The sequence below is a fragment of the Tachypleus tridentatus genome, unplaced genomic scaffold, assembly GCF_004210375.1.
Source record: "Tachypleus tridentatus isolate NWPU-2018 unplaced genomic scaffold, ASM421037v1 Hic_cluster_2, whole genome shotgun sequence".
Classification (NCBI taxonomy): Eukaryota; Metazoa; Arthropoda; class Merostomata; order Xiphosura; family Limulidae; genus Tachypleus; species Tachypleus tridentatus.
Genome location: NW_027467782.1, coordinates 30,529,164 through 30,550,487, shown reverse-complemented (window position 1 = coordinate 30,550,487; position 21,324 = coordinate 30,529,164). Strand labels below are relative to the sequence as shown.

General features: G+C 30.8%; 1 long non-coding RNA gene across 2 annotated transcripts in view; it reads right to left on the bottom strand.

Annotated features, from left to right (window-relative positions):
• The window catches only part of LOC143242825 (uncharacterized), a 30,438-nt gene extending 9,638 nt beyond the window's left edge, over positions 1 to 20,800 (bottom strand). The window contains exons 1-4 of one of the 2 annotated variants that reach the window (XR_013023289.1): positions 20,396 to 20,800; positions 17,258 to 17,376; positions 11,786 to 11,878; positions 7,800 to 7,856 (exon numbers count right to left, since the gene is read on the bottom strand). This is a non-coding gene — a long non-coding RNA (uncharacterized LOC143242825). The remainder of the gene's footprint in view (positions 1 to 7,799; positions 7,857 to 11,785; positions 11,879 to 17,257; positions 17,377 to 20,395) is intronic. The other variant, XR_013023290.1, reaches the window with a different exon arrangement.
• Positions 20,801 to 21,324: the final 524 nt, after the last annotated feature.

The window sequence follows — 21,324 nt, the reverse complement described above, 5'->3', positions numbered from 1 at the left end:
AGTGTTAAAATCCCAATTCAGTTAAATGGTTTTAGCTGTTTCCAGAAGTGTAAAACTAAGCATAAAGAAGCACTTCATAGTTCAAAACATCAAAGCAATATACACATATTTACACTAATTATTCATGTCCACAGTAACATACTATTCTGAAAAAAAATTGCCTATGGTCAAAACAAAGTAATACAAAAGGCTGGGACAAGAAACAACTAAATGTTGAACATTCAAGAGTAAGCAGTTTGAATCATGATGTGACCATTGAAGTCCAACCTGACAAAATGGATTGTAAACAACTGAGAGTTTTTGTGAAAACATTTAAGAAACACAGAGGCTGATACCTTACAGAAGTTTCCACCCTTCATGATGGTTATTAGCTTACAAATATTTTGAACCCTTAAGACAACTAATGGTCACAGAAAATGTTAACCCTTATCACTAATCTCTGTAACTGTTGAAGGCCTGTGCAAGGGAACTTGCACTATCATTAACAAATTGTTTTATATTAGTTAAAGGGCCACTCTGACTTTTTTTCACAACAAATAACAAAAACAAAACATGATAATTTTTTACTCACTATCTAAACATGGCTATCTTTTGTTAGAATTTTATATTGCTCTGTACCTTTTTCATTTGTCTGAATCTCTTGAGTATCTAATATGATTCACAATAGGTATTCCATGAATTAAAAAAACAACAACATGATATAGTACTATACTTGTACTAACATAAATTAATATGTAAATCACGAGTACTAAGTCTTCTGTTTACAATCAGTAACAGGAGTAATGTTACAAAAATTCTTCTTCATTAACAAATGTTTACTAGTAGTTCCAGTGCTGTAAACATCTACAAGTTTGGGACCTTCAAAATTGGTATTTCATGTAACAAACAAATTAAACAAACAGAAGCAGAAACAGTATAGTGCTAGAGACAAAAAAAACCCTTAATGTTTAATTACATCTCTCCCATGAGCAGTCAAATTTATAAATGAAAAGCATGAATGATATTAAAAAAAGCAACACTTAATGACTGTAATTATGAAAAAAAATGGATCTTAACATATTTTTCATGAAGTATGTATTATTCACACAAACAAAGTAAATTATATTACCTTATTATTAACTGCAATGGACTATTCCACTTAAACCTCTTTGCAAAGAAAAAGTATTTAACTACACCATCTACCACATAGTGGGGTTTATTTAATGTAAAGTACAAAAAACTGTTGAAAATTATACCCCATAATAACCTGATGATGTATCATTCATTATGAGCCTAAAATGTACAGTACAACATAGCTAATAATTATTTTATCTAATTAGTCAATTACAATTCAACCAGTAGCATACTTATATGACAAGTAAAAGGCACAATTTTAAATGTTTCATAAAAGTTAAGCACAACTAACTTCTTCCAGTGTCAAATTATTAGAGAAACATGTCAAACATTATTCCCATTTTTAAGATTCTTTAAAAGTCCTTTTCCCATTTGTAGACTATCCTATCAAACATTTCTTACAAGCATGAGATGTGTGAGATTTATTACTAAATAAACTGAACACTGGCTTTCAGATACGCAGCACGTAAATTGGTTTAATATTAAGTAAAAATCAGCTGCCAGCTCTAAGTGTCTGATGTAAGTAGAGGATGAAAAGTCTGTTTATACAATGACAAACAAATTATACTACTGTGTAATATTACTAGACATATTTGTCTTGTATATGTAACAAATAAACTGAATTATTCTATAGTAGTAACATCATATGCTCTTCTGCATTAGTTTGGTAAACAACTTTGTCAAATTATTTAGCACCACAAAACAGTCACCTTATAGCAACATCAAGGTACAGCACAGTGACAATCATTTAGCCACTTTTTCATGGTTGTAGTACTGTTTGTTTGTTTTTTAGCATCTCCCACTACATTAGAGTATTACCATATTAGCACATAACCATTTTTTATTCCCTTGTCATAATACTGTGATTTTCTAGTGTCTGCCATTAGGTTGCAGCAGTTGTGGTATAGTAACAATCATTTTACCATTTATGGATTATTATAACACAATGTATTCTTAGCACCCTTCATTATGTTACAGCATACCAGTCAACTATACCTAAATTATTGTACATTATACTAACTGTTCTCTCCTGTATTGTCTGCTTACCATTTTACTTCACCACATACCAGGTTGGCAATTTTACTTTGCATCCACATGAAAATGTTTCTTCCAGTAATAACTGGGACCACACTTGAAAAACTGTATTAAGTACCATTCTAAAATCTCATAAAGGCCCTTGGTGTTTGTTTTGAAAAAACATCTTTACAGATATTGTTTATACAGATGACTCTCTTAACACAACTATATCAGTGTGTTGAATCATAAAGAAGACAGTTTAGATCTATCATAGCTGCTATTTATTATACTACAAGGTTTGTTTATATTCTAATATCTGTATGTAACTTTACAATTAGTTGTTAAGTTATATTCAGAAAACACAAGGAATTCAGTTGTGTCACAACAACAGTTTATTAGATGATTCAAGTTCATTTTCTACTATCTATATATTACCTTGAGACCAAACAGTTATGAGCTAGCTATTAAATCAAATGGAAAATTAGAACAGAACTATTACATGTACCACAATAGCAACATGTTAATTTACCTAGTGATTTCTTGAAATGTCTACATTCATACTATAATGAAGTTTTTTTTCCCTAAATTTCTAAATCAGCTAGAAACCTTATGAATTTTATTTTTTTTATATTAGAAAATATTTCAGTGTTTGTCTTATATTGTAATATTTTACTTATAATTTCACTCAAGGTATAATTATTAATAGACTAATACACTAAAATCTGCCAGACAACAATGACCCGTGTTTAATGTCTTTTTTTATTATTTGTGTTATGATTACAATTTAATTATAATATCAAACTTCCTCAGAATCACACTTTCCTATTCTATAACATAATAAATGGGCTAAACAAAAGTGATTTAAAACTGAGAAATAAAGCAACACATGGGTCAAATAATTTTAATAATTTAGTGTTATAAACGTTTTGTCTCTCACAAAATTTTAAAACTATATAGCCAAACAATTAAAAACTGGTCAATATATTTTGTTAGAAATAAGTAGAAAGTGCACTTCTTGGCCTAATTTCCTTTATGGCAAATATTAATATGGTAAGCTCTGCTGCTAGAACTATCCATTTTTAACAAAACTGTGGTAATGATGAGAATCTTTATATTTTATTAATGTTAACTGAAAGCCTGGTTCAGTCACTTCTCAGAATAATTGATATCAATGTTCTTGACATTGAACAGTCACATTTTACTAATTCATTAAACACACAAAAAACTGAATGGATACTTTCCATCAAGCCAGTAATTATAGGAAACCAAAATATGTAACAAAGGGAAGAATTAAGTACAATTATACTAATCACTGTTTGATGTTAACTGTCTGAGCTGTTTTAGGGCAGTTTCTACCAACTTCTTCTTGTCTGCTTCTCTCACCCTTAAGGGAGTAAAGAACATTAATTCACACTAAAAGTATGGATAGGTCAAATTAATATTTTAAAAAATTAGTAAATTATATTATTAAAATTGTACAAATCCTTTTCATTCACAAGCCTGAACAAGACCTACCTAAAAAAAATAAGACCCTTTGGAAAAATGTTGCATTATTTGAAACTTGAATTTTTAGCAATAATTTTATTTCTAAAACAACTTGAAAGGTAGTTATACACTTTTCATAAATAAATAAACTTTGGTTCAAAAAACATGCATTATAAAATATAAAGTGTAAACACACCATTGTAAAGTAAAAAAAACAAACAAACTTTTTATCTTTATAACACAAATTCATCAATCAATCAACTCTTTTACAAGTCTGCACACACACAAATTTGCCCAAAACAATGTTTTAGGTAACACTGCATAACAAATCATTTGCTACTAGAGAAAACTCAAGTGATTCTTGGTAGTTAAATAGTTTTGGTTTCAGATACGTAATCAGAATTTGTCCATCACCTCTAGATTTTAAGATACTGTAGTATCTCACTACTTTATCAACAATATGTGTAATACCATACAATCAGCTCAGTTCAATAGGTTTATACTGTGAAATTAAGTTTACATAGAAAGTTTAATGAACAAAAGGAATAAATTTTGATAACTTCAAACAGTAACTGTATTGTATTGGTGTAAAACTCCATATATATTGTTTATATGTGCTACTTGTTCTTGATAAAATTATAATGACTTGCACCAATTTTGCTTCATTCCCATGTTCACCTTTTCTGCACAGGAATATTTGAGGAGTCCCTCAACTGAGCTTAAAATGGGCAGAGTGATACACCTCTCTCTCAACTGCTTTTCACTCACTCACTCAGTTGGTTACTTTGTCTGGCTCTGCCCACACTCAAAACAAAGTCCATCTTCCTCACATCATACCTGTGATATAATCACTTTCACTTCAAGTAAAGTCCAAAAACCACCTAAACAGTTTATGCTACATTTGTGTTGTACAGTTTCCAAATCTGGCTTCACACAGTGGCTAAATCAAAGAAGAGCAATTGTGTCATTTACAATTTCAATGATACAGTGTGAGCCCAAAGATCATCTAACTTACTGTTATTTTTGCATTAATATTTCTGGATATTCAGACAAAACTAAACAATACACTAAATATCCAGAGATTGCATCTGTGATGAAACCAGTACCTCATGGGGATGATTTTCTTGTGTCACATCCAGCAGCAAAGTGGGAAATAGAAGTTATACTGCAAAAAAGACAATGAATCATCTTTACTTCCTTCATTTAGTAATTTTACCCCTGTGGCATCTCAGCATAAACTGCCTCATCTGATCACACAAGATGAACTAAATGATCAGATTTGTGACTTGTTTTATACTGAAACAGCATGGGGAACTTTCATTTACGGCAATGGAATTTATCATAAAGTCTTGCTTCTCACTACAGCATGCAAGATACTTTGTGTTTCTGTACAAATGTTGATGCACTAATTGAAGAATCAAGTACTGATTATACTCTCAAGAAAGAATACATTTTACCAATACATCTTAAGTTAGTGTGAAAACTGTGCTTTTACATAATGGGAACACTAAGCCATTGGTTCCTGTTATTAATGCTGTGAACATAGTAGAACATGCAGCTTATACCTGAAGCAATCAAATATCCACTTCTGCTAAGTCTATAAAGTGAGTAAACCAAACACTGTAGCTTTTTGTCTGTCTGGGATAGCCAATATCATAAAATTAATTAAAAAAAAACGGAATGGCCAGTGAGAGAATTACGTTCCAGGAAAACAGAAAGTTGAGTTCCAACTTTCAGTGAATCATCAAGATATGTTTCTTTCATCACTCCATCTATCTTATAAGTTTCAAAAAGTTAGTGAAGTAAAAACTAAAAGGTGGTATCTTTGTTGGGCCACAGATTTGGGAAGTGCTGATGAATGGTGATTTTAAAACACTACTCAGTCAGAAAGAACTTACTGCTAGGAAATCACTCAAACTGGTTGTTAAAGTTTTCTTAGGAATTTACAGAGATGAAAACTATGTTGTGATGATTAATGATATCCCTGAGAACTAGAGGAAAACTGGGTCCAAGATGTCACTAAATTTACACTTCTCACATTTTTAATTAAGCTTCTTATCAAATATCTAGGTGCAGTGAGCAATAATCTTGGTGAGCACTTCCCTCAAGTTATGTCTATAATAGAACAGTAATATCAAGAAAGACAGTGGAATCCTGTGATGATGGAAGATTACTGTTGATTCTTATAGCATGAAACTAAAAACATACATAAAAGATACAAGTCTGTCAGGTATTTTGTAAAAAGAAATAAAAAATAATACCATGATGAAAGTTTTAAATATAGCTTAAGTGTATTTTCAGTATATAATTACATGTTGTTTTTGAACATTCTTAAATGCAATTTTCAATAAATAAATAAAGTTATCAGAGTGTTATTTTCATAATATATAAGAATATTTAGAATAAACCTAACATAGCTCAAAAACTAGAGGTGATCAGTAATATTCAACAATTTTTAGAATCAGGATCAACAAACTACTCATGAACAGTTGTATTTTTATTGTGGTAGAGAAGCTTCTTTTGTGCACAGTGTAACTTCTAAACATATAATTACTGTGCAAAATTACTCAAACACTTATATGCTTTACATATTTCTACAAATTACTTTCATTGAATGACTTAAGGATATTTCAACACACAAACAAAAAACATGAATTTTATCTCATAACTAAAAGCTGGTAGTTAAAACCATATGTAACTTCTGTTATAAAGAAGCTTACACATAGAACAACCTTAAATATAAAATTTTCAAAATTACTTACAGATCAACCTATACAAAATATATACTTCATGATATTCCTACAAGTATCTATATTCTTAGTTATGCCAACTAACAAGACATGCTTTAACAGATATGAGGTGTTCTTTCATTATAAAAAGCCTAGACACCTAGTTATCATAAAAAAAGGTGAGGAAAACTATCGTATTTATATGCAAGAAAGTATCAATTAATTGTGCAAATTTGTGGTAAGCACTGTTAAATATATGAATAAACAAACATTCTGAATTCAAGTGGTTTTCTACTAAATGAAACTAATTATGGCTAAATTAACTAACACATTCATGATTATTAACTTCAAAATGTAAAATAGAATTTTAATTATAAACATTATACCATAAATTTAAGATTTTATTTCTATCTACCTTAGAAAAATAATATATTGATAATATTTATCTACTTTGTATTCAATGTTTTATTACTCTCACATTACACGTGGAGATGAAAATCTAAGAATGTTTATTTAATTTGAAGCATTGGAACCTATCATCTTGTGAATATGTGCAAATTGTATGCATGTATGATTAACTGACTACACAACAGACATTCAACTATTATTAAACTCTAGACAGTTAAAACTGATTCATTAATAATTATGGTATTAATACAGAAAATTCTCAGGTTATGTTTAATATATTACAATGATAAAAAACATCTATGGAGAGAAACTTTTTGGTAATAAAATCTACAACTTTTTCCAACTTCTGATCAAAACAAAATACCTACATAGTTCAAATAAAAATTAAATGAGTAATGAATATTATGTACATCTAACATATCACCATACTAATGATGATCAGAAGGGTGTCATGGAACCCTCAATGCAAGCAAAGTTTTGCTATAATCCCAAACACAAGATTCAGCTGCTTAGAAGGTTTAGTTTTGTTCTAAACACATACCTTAAGATAACAATGCAAAATAATCCTCATAAACAAATATATAATAATCAAACAATTTAACCAATACTAAAAATAAACTAACATTAAAGAAAGAAAAATAAAACATTACTTTATTCAGAGTGTACAACTATTTATCATCTTACCTTCATTCTTTCTAAATTTGTATTTACACCTGTTAAAGGCTAGTTGAGAAACTAAATAAGACTTAACTTTTAATTTAAAAAATGAAACTTGACATCTTGCAGGACATGTCTTGGAGTAAGACATCAATAGTATCAGGTATCTTAAGGGCAACATATGACTAGGTAACTAAACATACAACTTTTAAGGTGGCTATATGTTTTCATTTTCCTTTTAAAAATCAAAACATGCATAATAATTATTGGAAAGACTAACAATTTATAATAAAGCAGTATAGAGTGACATTTAACTTTGATTACTTTTATGTTCCACTTACTTTTCAAGCAGAACTACAGCAACTTGTGGGTTTACCCTTCAATACTTACTATTTTCTTGTCCATAGTCATGAAAGTAGGTTGCCCAGTCCCATGTCATGAAAAGATCTAGAAGTTATAAGAAAATATAACTAGAAAAATTCTACAAGAAAAATTCCAATGCACCAAAATAAAGTAAACTGTTATATGTAAATTAACTAACAAAATTACAAGAAGAAGGAATTGTACACCGTAAGTCAGAAAGTAATAATAAGAAATCAGTTTTAGTGAAAGGAGACTGATGGACTCTGTGACTAAACTAAAATAATTGGAAGATGTGATATCGAAAAATATATGTAACTATTTTACGTAGTGGAGTTTCTACAGTTAATACATCTTTAATTATATTTATTTGTTTGTTTTTGAATTTCATGCAATGCTACATGAGGGCTATCTGCATTAGCCATCCCTAATTTAGAAGTGTAAAACTAGACAGAAGTCAGCTAGCTATCCCTAATTTAACAGTGTAAGACTGGAGGGAAGTCAGCTAGCTATCCCTAATTTAACAGTGTAAGACTAGATGGAAGTCAGCTAGCTATCCATAATTTAACAGTGTAAGACTGATGGAAGTCAGCTAGCTATCCATAATTTAACAGTGTAAGACTGGAGGGAAGTCAGCTAGCTATCCATAATTTAACAGTGTAAGACTGGAGGGAAGTCAGCTAGCTATCCATAATTTAACAGTGTAAGACTGGAGGGAAGTCAGCTAGCTATCCCTAATTTAACAGTGTAAGACTAGACGGAAGTCACTAATTTAACAGTGTAAGACTGGAGGGAATTACGTACTTTACATTCACACTTAGACACAACTAGCTATCATCTGATCTTAACATTAGTAACGGAAGGTGTATTTAATGGGCTAAATATAAGCATTGGGTGTAAAACATTATTGTAACAAAGGCTTAGTTGAAACACTACTCCACTGAAACCCTTGGTAATTTTTATCTTACTTTTGTCTATACCTCAATGTTAATAAACAACTGAAAAAATATAAATAAAATGCTATCTAACTTATCATGGTGCAATAAGTGAGCCTAGGGTATTATTTGTTTTATAATTAAGCTTAAAAATGTACTGTGCAATAACTTACTCTAAGCTCAATAAAGACAAAATATCAATTCTAAATCTAAATAATTTCTGAATTAAATTGTTTTGTTGTATCACCAAAGTTAACAAGAATAAAAAACAAACCAATATGTATATTAAACATTCACAACATAAATACCATAGTTGACCTAACAATATCAATTGGTAGTTTTGTTACAAAACAATGATATAAATTGTAGACCATTACTATTAAAACAAAGAAGCATGACACAAACTGTTTATTATATATATTAACACCAGAGGGACATTTAGAGTGTTCCTTCTACCACACACATTATACTCTTTAACACTGTAAATACCTGACAGCCATAAAGCTTCTTATTTCCAAAGAATGCAACATGTAGATCTTCAATGTTTTCAGTTTACTAAAATGTTTAGTTAAAATAAAGTTATTTCAATTTTTAAGTCTATCTCATGCTACGTTTATCATTTTTATAAAGTACTTCATAACTTAATGTTTCATGAAAAATTCAAAATCTTCCTATTAACAGTAAGCAGCGCCAATCTTTATACATATACTCAAAAGGTGATATACAAAACTAACTTTTATCTCTGTATTTCTATAGACTGATGGAACTTTTAGGTGAATAGGTCTATTCAGATACCAATAACTATTTTGAATCTATTCAATGTTACACAGCATGGCTTTCAAATGCATCACTAAACTTTTGGAAAAGAAATATCAATAACTAACATACTGAGCAAGAGCAAGAATTTAAACTGAACAAAATACACTATTCATTTCAAGCAGGCCAAACTAGCCTAACAATCCTTTGACTGTTTATGTACATGTAAAACTGAATGAGTGCTTAAATCTTTATCAGTACAACATATAACCCAATAAAGGTGACATAAAATATCTTAACTCGATTGACTATTCTTTTCTTAGGATAATAAAGAGCAATGATTAGTAGGGCACATTACAAGTACAGATGTTGATGTCATTTATGTCAATAATAACAGAAGACATTCCTGTCATGTTTAGATGTACATAAAAGAATGTGTGCATTACATGAAAGATGGCAGTGACAACAGTTAAAAAATGTTAAAACAGGTTTCACAGAATAGAAAAATAAAAAGGAATGGGAATTACAGAAAATGATAATGTAAAGAAATATATAGGAAACAATACTAATATATGGGAAATAGAAAAATTAATAAAAATATAGGTGATATTAATATACAGGTAACAAAAACTAATATACGGGAAATAATAAAATGAATAGAAATATTGGTGATATTAGTATATAGGAAACAATCCTAATATACGGGAAATAGAAGCTGAGCCTTGAATACAGTACTGTAGTCCATATATAGAACAAGCAAAGCAGTGACAGCACCAGATCAGACCAACTTAATGTCAGCAAACTTGTTCCTGTGAATACCAACATGACCAGTTATCCAGAAAAACTGGATGTGAATAGAAGATAGAAGAAAAATAGGCCAGCCAGTGTTGAATATTGTGAAAATAAGGTGAGAATTAACACAAAGCGATTCTCTGACCAGTAGAGAGTGAAGAGAGTTGGTATAAATAGAACAGTGAGTGTACTGTGTAGCTTCGATATCATTCAGAACAAAAGAAATGCCATATAACTTGACAGTGAACACAGAAACTGTAGAGAGGATATTGTACAAAACCACCTAGCTGCAACAAACCATGGCAGATCCAATAGACTTAACTGATTTTAAACCATCTGTATAACTGGGAATGAAAGAATGGTTCAAAAGATGTTTGGCAATGAAAACAGTACAACCAAATGGAAATATCAACCTTCCTCAGATGACTCAGAGAAAGGCAACAGGCAGAGGTGGTAATAAAACATAGTGTGGTGGGCTGATTGATGGAAAAAGCAACATCAATCTGTGACATACTGAACTCAGTCAGCTTCACCTAAATATGAAGACCAAAGGGAAGAATGGCAGACTGTATATTCCCAAAAGTATAACCAGTGGAACCCAGTGTACAGACTCTGAACTGGAGACATATGGAAAGACCCTGTTCAAGGCTGAAGTCTCAGATGGTGAATAGGGTACAGCATCTTCAAGGCCAAGGTCCTGGCAGAAACTTAAATAAGAGACAAATAGTTCAGTTTTGAACAAAAATCAATCTGCTCCACAAGAGGTGGAAGAAGGGATCTGGATGTTGAAGATGTTCAGTGCCGTTGTACACTTTGTATTTCAGTCGGTTGGTTAAGTTTTACTACTGTATATATTTGACAATTACATCATTATATTGGGTCAGAAAGGCATTGTAAAGTAATAAAATCAAAAGCAGCCAATCAGGAAATGTTTAGAAAACTGAGACTGTGCTAAAATAAAATTGTTATTGCATTTTCACAATCTGCAATTATTTTGTATGTCCAACATTTGTTTCACTACTTTCATTACAGTTGGTGTTATGGTGGTGAAGATGAGAGAGCAAGTTTAGAGTTCTATGAAAAATAAATAAAATGATATTCATTAAGATGGTATTATAAGTAAGGTTAATTAAACATAAAAACCATGAAATGAGCACAATTAATTTTATTCTTAGCATGAAAAGTCACACTTTACACAGAATTACTTGACAGAGAATTCACAAATTAATGGATGAATGTTTTATGAAAGCAATTTACTTGAAATATAATTTCAGTTAATAAATGGCTTGTAACTTTTACATAAACATTTGCCAAAACTCATGATGATACACTTTGTATATTTAGAACATTTCAGTAGTTTATGTAGTTTCATGGTTACATGGAGATTACAGAACTGGTCAGAATGACGAAGCACACATACAGGTTTAATAGAATATAATTTAATTGATAAAGGAATGTGTATGTGGATCACAATCAGTAGCCTGAATGTTTTTGTTTGAAGTGCATTTTTTTAAATTCTTCAGATACACTTGCCATTTTGGAAACTTCTAGTAAGCCTAATTTTCTTTTCACTTTTGATAAAACACCACCAGTGACTTCATCAGGAAAACTGCTCTTGATTGGATGCTGTAAAAATTACTTTTCATAAATGTACTTGCTACAGTTAATTTTAAACATGAGTGAGGAATAAAATCAGGGAGAATGTTTATAATACATAATATAAAGTTTGTTTTTCAATGGCCCATAATTAATCTTTTTGTTAAAATACAGTTTACTACTAATTATTTGGTATTGGAAACTTTTGTATTAAGGTGGTTAATTACCTCAGACACATTTCAGTTACATTGTTAACCATACTGTTGGCAAGTCTTTCTGCAATTTTATATCAAATCTTATTTCTTTATTGAAGAAATTATAATAAAATAAATAGATTTTATAATCTTAAAATCCCTTTCTATGGGAAAAGATTAAGTATAGAAAATCTTAATGGTTTACATAAAAAACATAATTAAAGAAAAAGTTATTAATTCAAATTCTGTTAAACATTCATGAAACAAAAAGTAACTTCTGAATTACAAGGTGACGAGTGCCTGCAGGATCAAACTACTTCATAAGAAAGATAATCAATATATCTTGCTCTGATCCACCAAATACTTATGAAGTGGTGTACAACTTTGGTCTTCATGCACAAGAAGAAATAGTGATGTATAAAGGACTGTTCAGAGTGATGCAACTTAAACTGATTATCAAGTAAAAAACGAGGAAGTTATCTTTCTATTCAAGCCACTAGTTGGTCCTCGATAGTCTTCACTTGAAATATTGTGTGAGCTTTCTCTGAGTAATGACACTGATTTGTTGTAAATTGTTCACACCACAGCTACTAAAGTTACTCCAGGGATGGAAAGGTTATATTAAGATCTCTTTATAAAAGATCAACAGACAAGGTTTTCAGTATGTTTAAGTGGGTGATACTAATGAATCAGGGAGATAATCCTGTCAGTGTACTATGTAGTGCTGGATTGTGACTCTACACCATATTTTATGCACAATATCTTAAGGAAGATCCAGAGGCATGCTCTCCCAGAAATATTTAAAATCAGAAACACCATTCTCTCTATTTTCTGGTCTCTTTTAAAATAAGGGTATAAAAAGTGATTAAATTTGCAATGAACATGTGATTTTGTGTTTCCTTCATTAGGTGTAAAACAACGTTTCATAAATGTTATATCTTTTCTCCTTTTGTAATGTGAAGATGCCTTTGAAGTAGGCAAAACTCTTTGGTAAATATAATTTTTGTGGGGGAGTGGGTGGGGTGGTTTGATTTACTGACTGAATACGAAACAACATGACTACATTTAATTTCGTATGATTGAGTAGAGAATGCCCATTAAGTACATACTACTGACCATACAATCTACATTACATTTTTCTCTCTCACAATAAAGTATTTAAAATGACTTTAAAACATATTCCTATAATTAAGAACATGAAAAGTTCAGTTAAAATAATGTTGATGACTGAAATTTTACAAAATAAAAAAGCTTGTTGACAAGAAATGTACAAAACCAAAGAAACTAGATAGAATTAGGTAGATTCTCTGTTTTCAACTGAAATACGTGATTGACTTACCTGGCAACTTATGAAAAGCATGTTAAGAGCATTAAAAAAAAAGAGAGAGAGAATAGACTTTATTGAAATATATAAAATATTCAGGAAGGATGAATGTGTTGTGATTTCTTGTGATATATCTAAAAACCAAAGGATAAGAATAAACAAGTTTGGGATTTTAAAAAGACACACTAGATTTCAGGTAAGACCAATTTTATCCTCTTAACAAGGTGTCATGCATAAACAATAAATTATCACTAGCATTAGTGTACAGCAACACCTTGCAAGATAGGAATAGACTCCAAGAGTGCATCCAGTGGCAAAGACAGGGTGGGCACATGCTATTCAACCAACAATGCCACCCCTACATGCGCTCATCCATCACACAGCCTGTCATTTCTGTACAAAAAAAAAAAAAAACTGAAAGGTAACTGTATTGGCAGGTTACTGGTATATTTCCTGTAAGGAAAGACATGCAGAATGGTAGGAAGCAATCTGTGTTTTGATGTCATCCAGATTACAACGTAAACCTTGACAGTTCCATTGTATCAAGTTGGACATTATTACTTATGTGCAGGTAAGTTGGGTGGAGAACCCTTCTGTTTTCGTCCATGTCTTTTGTTCTTTACTGTCTTTATTTGAGGGAGGTCTGTCAACCTCCATGGATCCTGTCCTGGGTCGATTGGGTAGGTCTATGCTGTTTAAAGAGGATTCCAGTGACTGGGGACAAGAACAAATGATCCTTTTGCATCTTGTGGTGGGAGAAGATGATGCACCCAAAGAAATGCCTGTACCCAGAACCAGAGGAAGTGGATCTTGGGATTTGTTGGAATGTATGTTAGGGACAGAGATGGATGTTAAGCTAATTCATCAACTTTTTTAACAATGCAGGTCAAAATCCTTTTCATTTGGTTTGAGAATGATTCTTTTGGAGACACAGAGATATCTGTCTGCACTCCCACTGTAGTTGTGGGATGACATGCAGCAGCCATACATCTGAGATGAAGTGCTGGACAGCAATTTTCAAGCCTCAGGATAAGTAATGTTATGAATCGTTTTCAAATGCTGCATCTCTTTTTCTTCTAACCATTCTGGGCAAGAATGAGCACAGTTCAATGAACCACAACATGACGTCTTTGAGCGACCGAAACACTGACACTGGAAATATCTGAGAGGGTTTGTAATGTATGGCTATACCCTGCAATTAAGATAACCTGCCTTGATTGTGGCAGGTTGATGTGGTAATATAAATATCAGAATAAGGATGTGTTACACTCACACTGGTGGAGAGTTGTTGAATGCTAATTTACACATGTGGCATACATGTGTAATTAGATAGTAATTCACAGCTAGTAGTGAGTGACAATCTGTGCACGAGAAGGAAATCATATGAAAAATAGCTATAACTGTGAAAAAGGGTGGGTAATTGCACTGGAATTTCAATGTGTGTTTTTTCAGTAAAACTTTACGTGTTATGTTATTTTCCTCATTCTAACTCTACACCTCATACACCATGAAAAGAAAACATATTGTCCTTTTTTTATTTTCAAGAATGACTTCACGACACATTTGACTATCTTAAATAGCTTTAAGCCCTTTACAATATATGTATATTTATGCTTAAATTTTATTGCTCTTTGAACTGTGTCTAACTAATGATATCACCACACAAGTTGTGAACCACTTTGTAAACATGTAGCTTACGTTACCTGAAGAAATTATGTAATGCATTGGTTACTAATGAGCATATCACAGGAAAACGTTTTTTTTTTTTATTTAACCTAATCTAAAACTTATATTTTATTTACCTTTATAATAATAAATAATACACATGAAAAACTAGAAATATAGTACTTACCTGGGTCTTTTTTTTATCAACTCTCAATTAAAACTATTATTATAATGGTATTACTGTACTAAATGATTTTTAGTTAATCAAAATTGCAACAAAGAATACAAAATAACATGCTTAAAGCACATATTGTCCTAGGACTATCAAAATTTTCTGGCTTTCTTACCATTCAGTAAGACTCAATAAAAATTTAGCTAAACTTGCCAATGTGTTTCCTGTGGAAATAAAATTTGCACTGGAAGCAAAATAAACAAACTCCTGTACAGAAAATTATGTAATATAATATTTGGATTTCTGTTGGTTAAAAGTAATATAGTTTTAAATATCAAAGAGAACTAAATATTGGAAACTTGTGAAAGAGAAAACTTAATTATGGGTATGGCTAAAGGGACTTGATTTTCTAGTTTATAGCTCTGTAACCAAATAAGATTGAAGGCTATAAAAAAAAATTATACTTTGTCTGAGTAATAACAATATTATAATGAGCGACTTATGTCAAATTTTGTACTTCTTGGACAAGTGGTCAATAAATAAGAGAAGAGGAAATACTTAAAATGCAAATATCACAATTCGGAAACAATGGAAAATTGAAGACATTTTTAAATGTTGTCCTATAAAACTATATAATTTCCAAATTTGTATTACAAGCTAAGTTTTGTTGCCAAGTTTACTTACCATGATAATAAAAGTAACTTTATTAAATTTTAAATATAACTCAGTAAACTCTCATGACATGCCTCTAGCAATATGATTAATGTAAATATGAAAGAACAAAAGCCCAAGCACTGACCCTCAGGTACTCCATAATTAACAAGCGTACAGTTTAATTGAGGTACTCAAGTGATCAATGTTTTTGGAAAGTTTAAATAGTCTCAAACCAGGTACTCTACATGGAAACCATAAATATGTAAAAAGCCACTGATCATGCGAGTACTTAGTTAATACACTGAACTTTCAGAAAAACATGTCATTCATATACTGGTTGACTTGCCAAACCTTTATCTTTATTTATAATTACTTTCACTTTCATTTCTTTCGTAAATTATCCGATATTTCCAGCTGTTATTTCATTCAATTGATCCAAAATAACAGTTCTTTTCAAATAAATGATAAGACTGATACGATATGCATGTTCACGTAATGTAGGAATTTTACCTTTTTTCTCAACACTTTACTTATGTTTATTCATTTTAAATTTTAAGTTTCTTTCAGTTTGATCTTTGTATACAACAAACTACAGCTTGCCAAAATTCCATCAGTAACAGCCTTTTATTTACTAGTATTCTTCAGCTTTCCTCACTACCAAAGTTAGAATAAGTTGACTAAATTTCATTAAACAATGCTTATACCCCATTATGACAAGAGGGCACAATGTTAAAATTTAAAAAACAATGGCAAGGTACCAACAAGACTTATTTTTATATTAGTGTGATTGGTTTATGAAATTAGTTATTGTTTGCACTAGTGGAGGTCAGTACTTACAGAGAATCAACTATATAACTATTCAATGTATTATGTTTATTTCTACATTCCATCACTTTTCTCTGTATTAAGTCATCTACATCTATTCTTTACACATGTTAAACTGAAGATGAAAAAAGTCAAAAACAATATTCACTTATTATAAAATGATAGGAATATGAAAATGTATTATAAGTTAAAATATACATATAGAAAGACATTCTCAGTTCCTATTAAGCCTTATTCAAAACTTAGATAATTTAAACTTAAGCAAATTACTTAATTATTAATAAAGACATCTTAATTTCCAAGACTCAATAAATAACCGAGTGTGGTATGTAACTAACATTGAAATTTTGGTCTGTTTATATATATATATATATATATCACTATTCATTTTGGTTAGTGTTGCTTTTTAATTACCTTAACATGATAATAAATAAATGCTGGTTAAATTGCTGAATGGTACCAAAATTTTTTCAACAAACTGAATGACAAGTTACTTGAAATGTTTAAACTTATTAAAGTTACATGAAACTAAGCAGATACTAAATACTATAGAAATTAACTTACTTTCCACTTACAAGAGTGTCCTCACACATTCAAAATCACAGAATCTTGGCAGATGGTTCAATTCACAGAGACAATGCCCAGCTTGTTGAAGCTTGTTTCTGTTTGTGCAGATAGTCATGGGACAACACCACTGATATAATACAAAATTCTGCTTTACCACATGTAAGAAAGGAGTGTATTATCCAATGTAAACTTTTAGATAGGCTAGAATCATGATTTATCTGGGTGATAAAAACACAGCATTAGAACATTTAAACATGAGGTACAGCTCAACACAAGTACTTGTTTATAAAAAGTTATTCTGCATTTTCAAAGATTTTGTTGCTCAAAAATTATATCACAATGATCCATTGATTTACTCTGAATATGTAGATGAAGATCAAAGTTACAAAATAGTAGGTTATGCTCTAATTAATATATATTAAATGAAAGTGTTATTTTTCTATCTCACTTTCTGAATAAATGTAATACTTTGTATTTACCTGAAAGAAAAATAAAGACACTAAAATATAACTACTTTTTTATCTTTAACCCACACATCAATTTTAATACTTACACAAAAAGACATAACATATAATTTGTTCACAAGCACACATCATTACTCAGTATTTTAAGTTTGGTATTAAATCTTTCTTATACAATACTTAAAGGAAAATTACATACAAACAGAGGCTTTAAAGAAGTTTGATTTTTATTTTGTTGTTGTTTAATAAATGTAACAACACTATCAACCTTATTATAACATTACTTGAAAACAACAGACAGCTGTCAGTTAGGTTTCCATTGAGCTGAGCCAATTTTCAATCACAGTTAGCTTTAGAAATCTCTATACAAGTCATACTTATTCACCAAGCTGATATCATATCTCTTACTGTACACAAATATTGAAAACTTTGTTAACAAGGAATTTTCCAAACATGAATTCAAATGTCCTCAGTTTAAGACTATGACTTGAAATGCCAACTCTATATATTTCAATTTTTACACATTTTACTAGTAGGATAATATTATTTGTGAATATAGATGTCTGTCCACTGCATACAATTATGAATAAGAAAATAAAATTTTTTTTAAATTTGTGTTTCAATTATGTCTGTTGTGTATATTTTTTTAAGTCTGTTCAGAAACTAAATGTTTTGTGTTGAGTTCTAATTATTTATGTGTTTGTAACTAAGCACAAATATACACAATAGGCTATCTTTGCTTTACCCACCATGTGTATCAGAACCAATTTTCTAGCATTAAAAGTTCACACACTTTGCTGCTGGTAATAGTGCAAGAATTCTAAGAACTCTGTTAACAAGTGCAAAAACATGAATAACTAATTCAAACTTTTGACATAGGGGTGTTATAAAGTCATTCTGCTGTTAACAAGTACATAAAAAGGGATAACTGTTTGAAAATGTGATAAGTACTCATAATACGAACACTGCTGTAAGATTATTGGAAGTTACACCTTTTATAGTAAGAAGAAATATTTTAAAAACAAGTACAACATTTCAATCTCTCATGCAATCATTCTCAAGAACAAAAGTTATTATGAAAAAGAAGGTTCCAGTAATTATATCAACACTCTTAAAATGTGTTTAAAGAACTTTTAGAAAAACTATCTATATTCACAGCCAAATATTTGCTTTTTGTGGTTGTATAAGAAATGTAAGTGAAGTGATACAACTCTAAATATTTTGGTACTTTCTAATAATCAACTACAGTTTGGAAAGATTAAGTACAGTAAAAATAATTTCTACCAGAATAACTCTAACTGAAATTTTCATCTGGAAAGGCACCTCAGGGGCTGAATCAGTAAATGAACAGATCAATCCCACCTAGAATTCCCTGTTCTTAATTTTACAATAGCATGTTCCCTTAAAATATCAAAAGATATTTCAAATAATCTTTTCCATATTTTGAATCCTTAGCCCCAAAATTTTCAAAATATATTTGGAAAAACATTTTCCAAATTCGTGTTCATTCATTAAATCTTTTAAATGCTTTCTTAAAAGCATCATTTTATCATCAGAGCTATCGCTCTAGTAGGTCTCAAGTCTTTCCAAATACTTGAATTTGTTTGATTTTCATTTTTTGGGAATTTATAAAACATTTTACACTTTTGTTATGCAACATGAAGTTGTAACCTGTTTCTGTCAGTATTTTTATCACAATTGTTAATATGTATTAGTGAAAATAAATACATTTTAATGAAGTTAAATAGTGAAATGTGTAAAATCAGAAGGAATGACTCCATTAAAACAGCAAACCTGAACCTCTCACAAATTATATTAGTTTGTTATAACTCAAAAACATGAGAAGTTATGGACTTGAGCACCGGCACCTCTCTCTCCTAATTTCTAATTTTATATCTATAAGTAGGGCTTCTTTGATTTTGCATTTGTTTTCCTACTTAGCATCTGGGAGTCTCCTATGATAATGTGTTTACGACATTTGTCGTATTGAAAAACGTGCAAAGATAGTTTTTTTGTGTTCTTTGAATCTAGTTTCCATTTTTCTGCTTCGTTCCCCAATGTAGAAGTCATGACAGTTGTTGCATTGTATTTTATAAATCATGTGTGTAGTTTTTATGAGGAAAAACATGTCCAACATCATTTTCACATGTAGGAAGTTGTGGGCTTGAGCACCCACGTCTCACTGTCCTACCTTCTATTTCTAATTCTGTATGTGTTGCTACTCTATTTCTTATATGAGACTGGTGAATGGAGGTTAAGACTGATAGACAGTGTATCCCCACTGCAGTGTGGGTCCTATTTCTTCAGTCACCTCAAAACCCTAGGGTACATATTGTGATCCCACACTGTAGCTTGTACCCTGGGAAATTTTCAATCAATGCAGCATTTTTTTTATTTAATTTGTTTTTGAGTTATAACAAATTAATACACACTTCTCACTGTGATTACTGATATTCCATTTCTGCCTTTACAAATGCATCATTAATGTAAGAAAAAGGTATAACTTGCATAACTATCAAGGTTTCTCCATTTAGGCCTATACAGTTCCCCTAGAAGTATACAAACTAGCTTTTGATACATATAAATATTAAATATCCCAAAATAAACTTAAAAGAAATTATTATGGTTATTCTAATCAAATGATGTATACTTTTCACCATACTCTTCTTCTAACTTAAGTCTTACTCTAACTTCGTGGCCTGGCATGGCCAGGTGGTTGAAGCGTTTGACTCGAAATCTGTGGGGCGCGGTTTCGAATTTCTGTCGCACCAAACATGCTTGCCCTTTCAGCCGTGGGGGAGTTATAAGGTTGCGATCAATCTCACTATTTGTTGGTAAAAAAGAAGCCCAAGAGTTGGCGGAGGGTGGTGATAACGAGTTGCCTTCTCTCTTGTCTCACACTGCTAAAGTAGGGGCGATGAGCGCATAGACCTCGAGTAGCTTAGCGCAAAATTCAAAATAAACAAACAAACAAACTCTTAGTTATTACTTCGTTTTTATCACATTGTTACAACTTCCTTCGCGCTTTATTACTAATACCTTAAAATATGTACTTAAAATCATAATTAAATCTAAGTCTGGATACAAGAGGCCTACATATACATTACAAGTTGGTGTGTCACTTCAGTTTCCAAATAGCTAAATTTGGCTCGAAATCGAATTAGACATCCAATTTCATTCAGTGTGAATCGGATTCTGTGTCATAATCTAATTTTTCTTCAAAGTTTAGGTATCAAATATGTCCGCACGATGAAGATATTCTTGTAAGCGCAGATTAATAATATATTATTGTAGTGATACATAAAAAATTTAATTAACAGGAATCAAATTATTAACGCTAACTACAAACTTCAATGACGACACTCTCAAATTATATCCTAACTCAAGCACGCCGCCATATATTCACAACTTTCACCTTTGAATTGGTTTCGCCAATCACAGTCAAGTTGCGTTTGTGACGACTCTACGTAGATCACATTTTAAAGAAGTTCAAACAAAATTAATAAATGTGTTTCTTTTGAATAAACCTATTTGTAAAATTTAACGGATTTGAAAACAATTAATAATAGTTTAAAAATAGATTTTTTATCATTCTCAAACTGTGATAAGTGCAC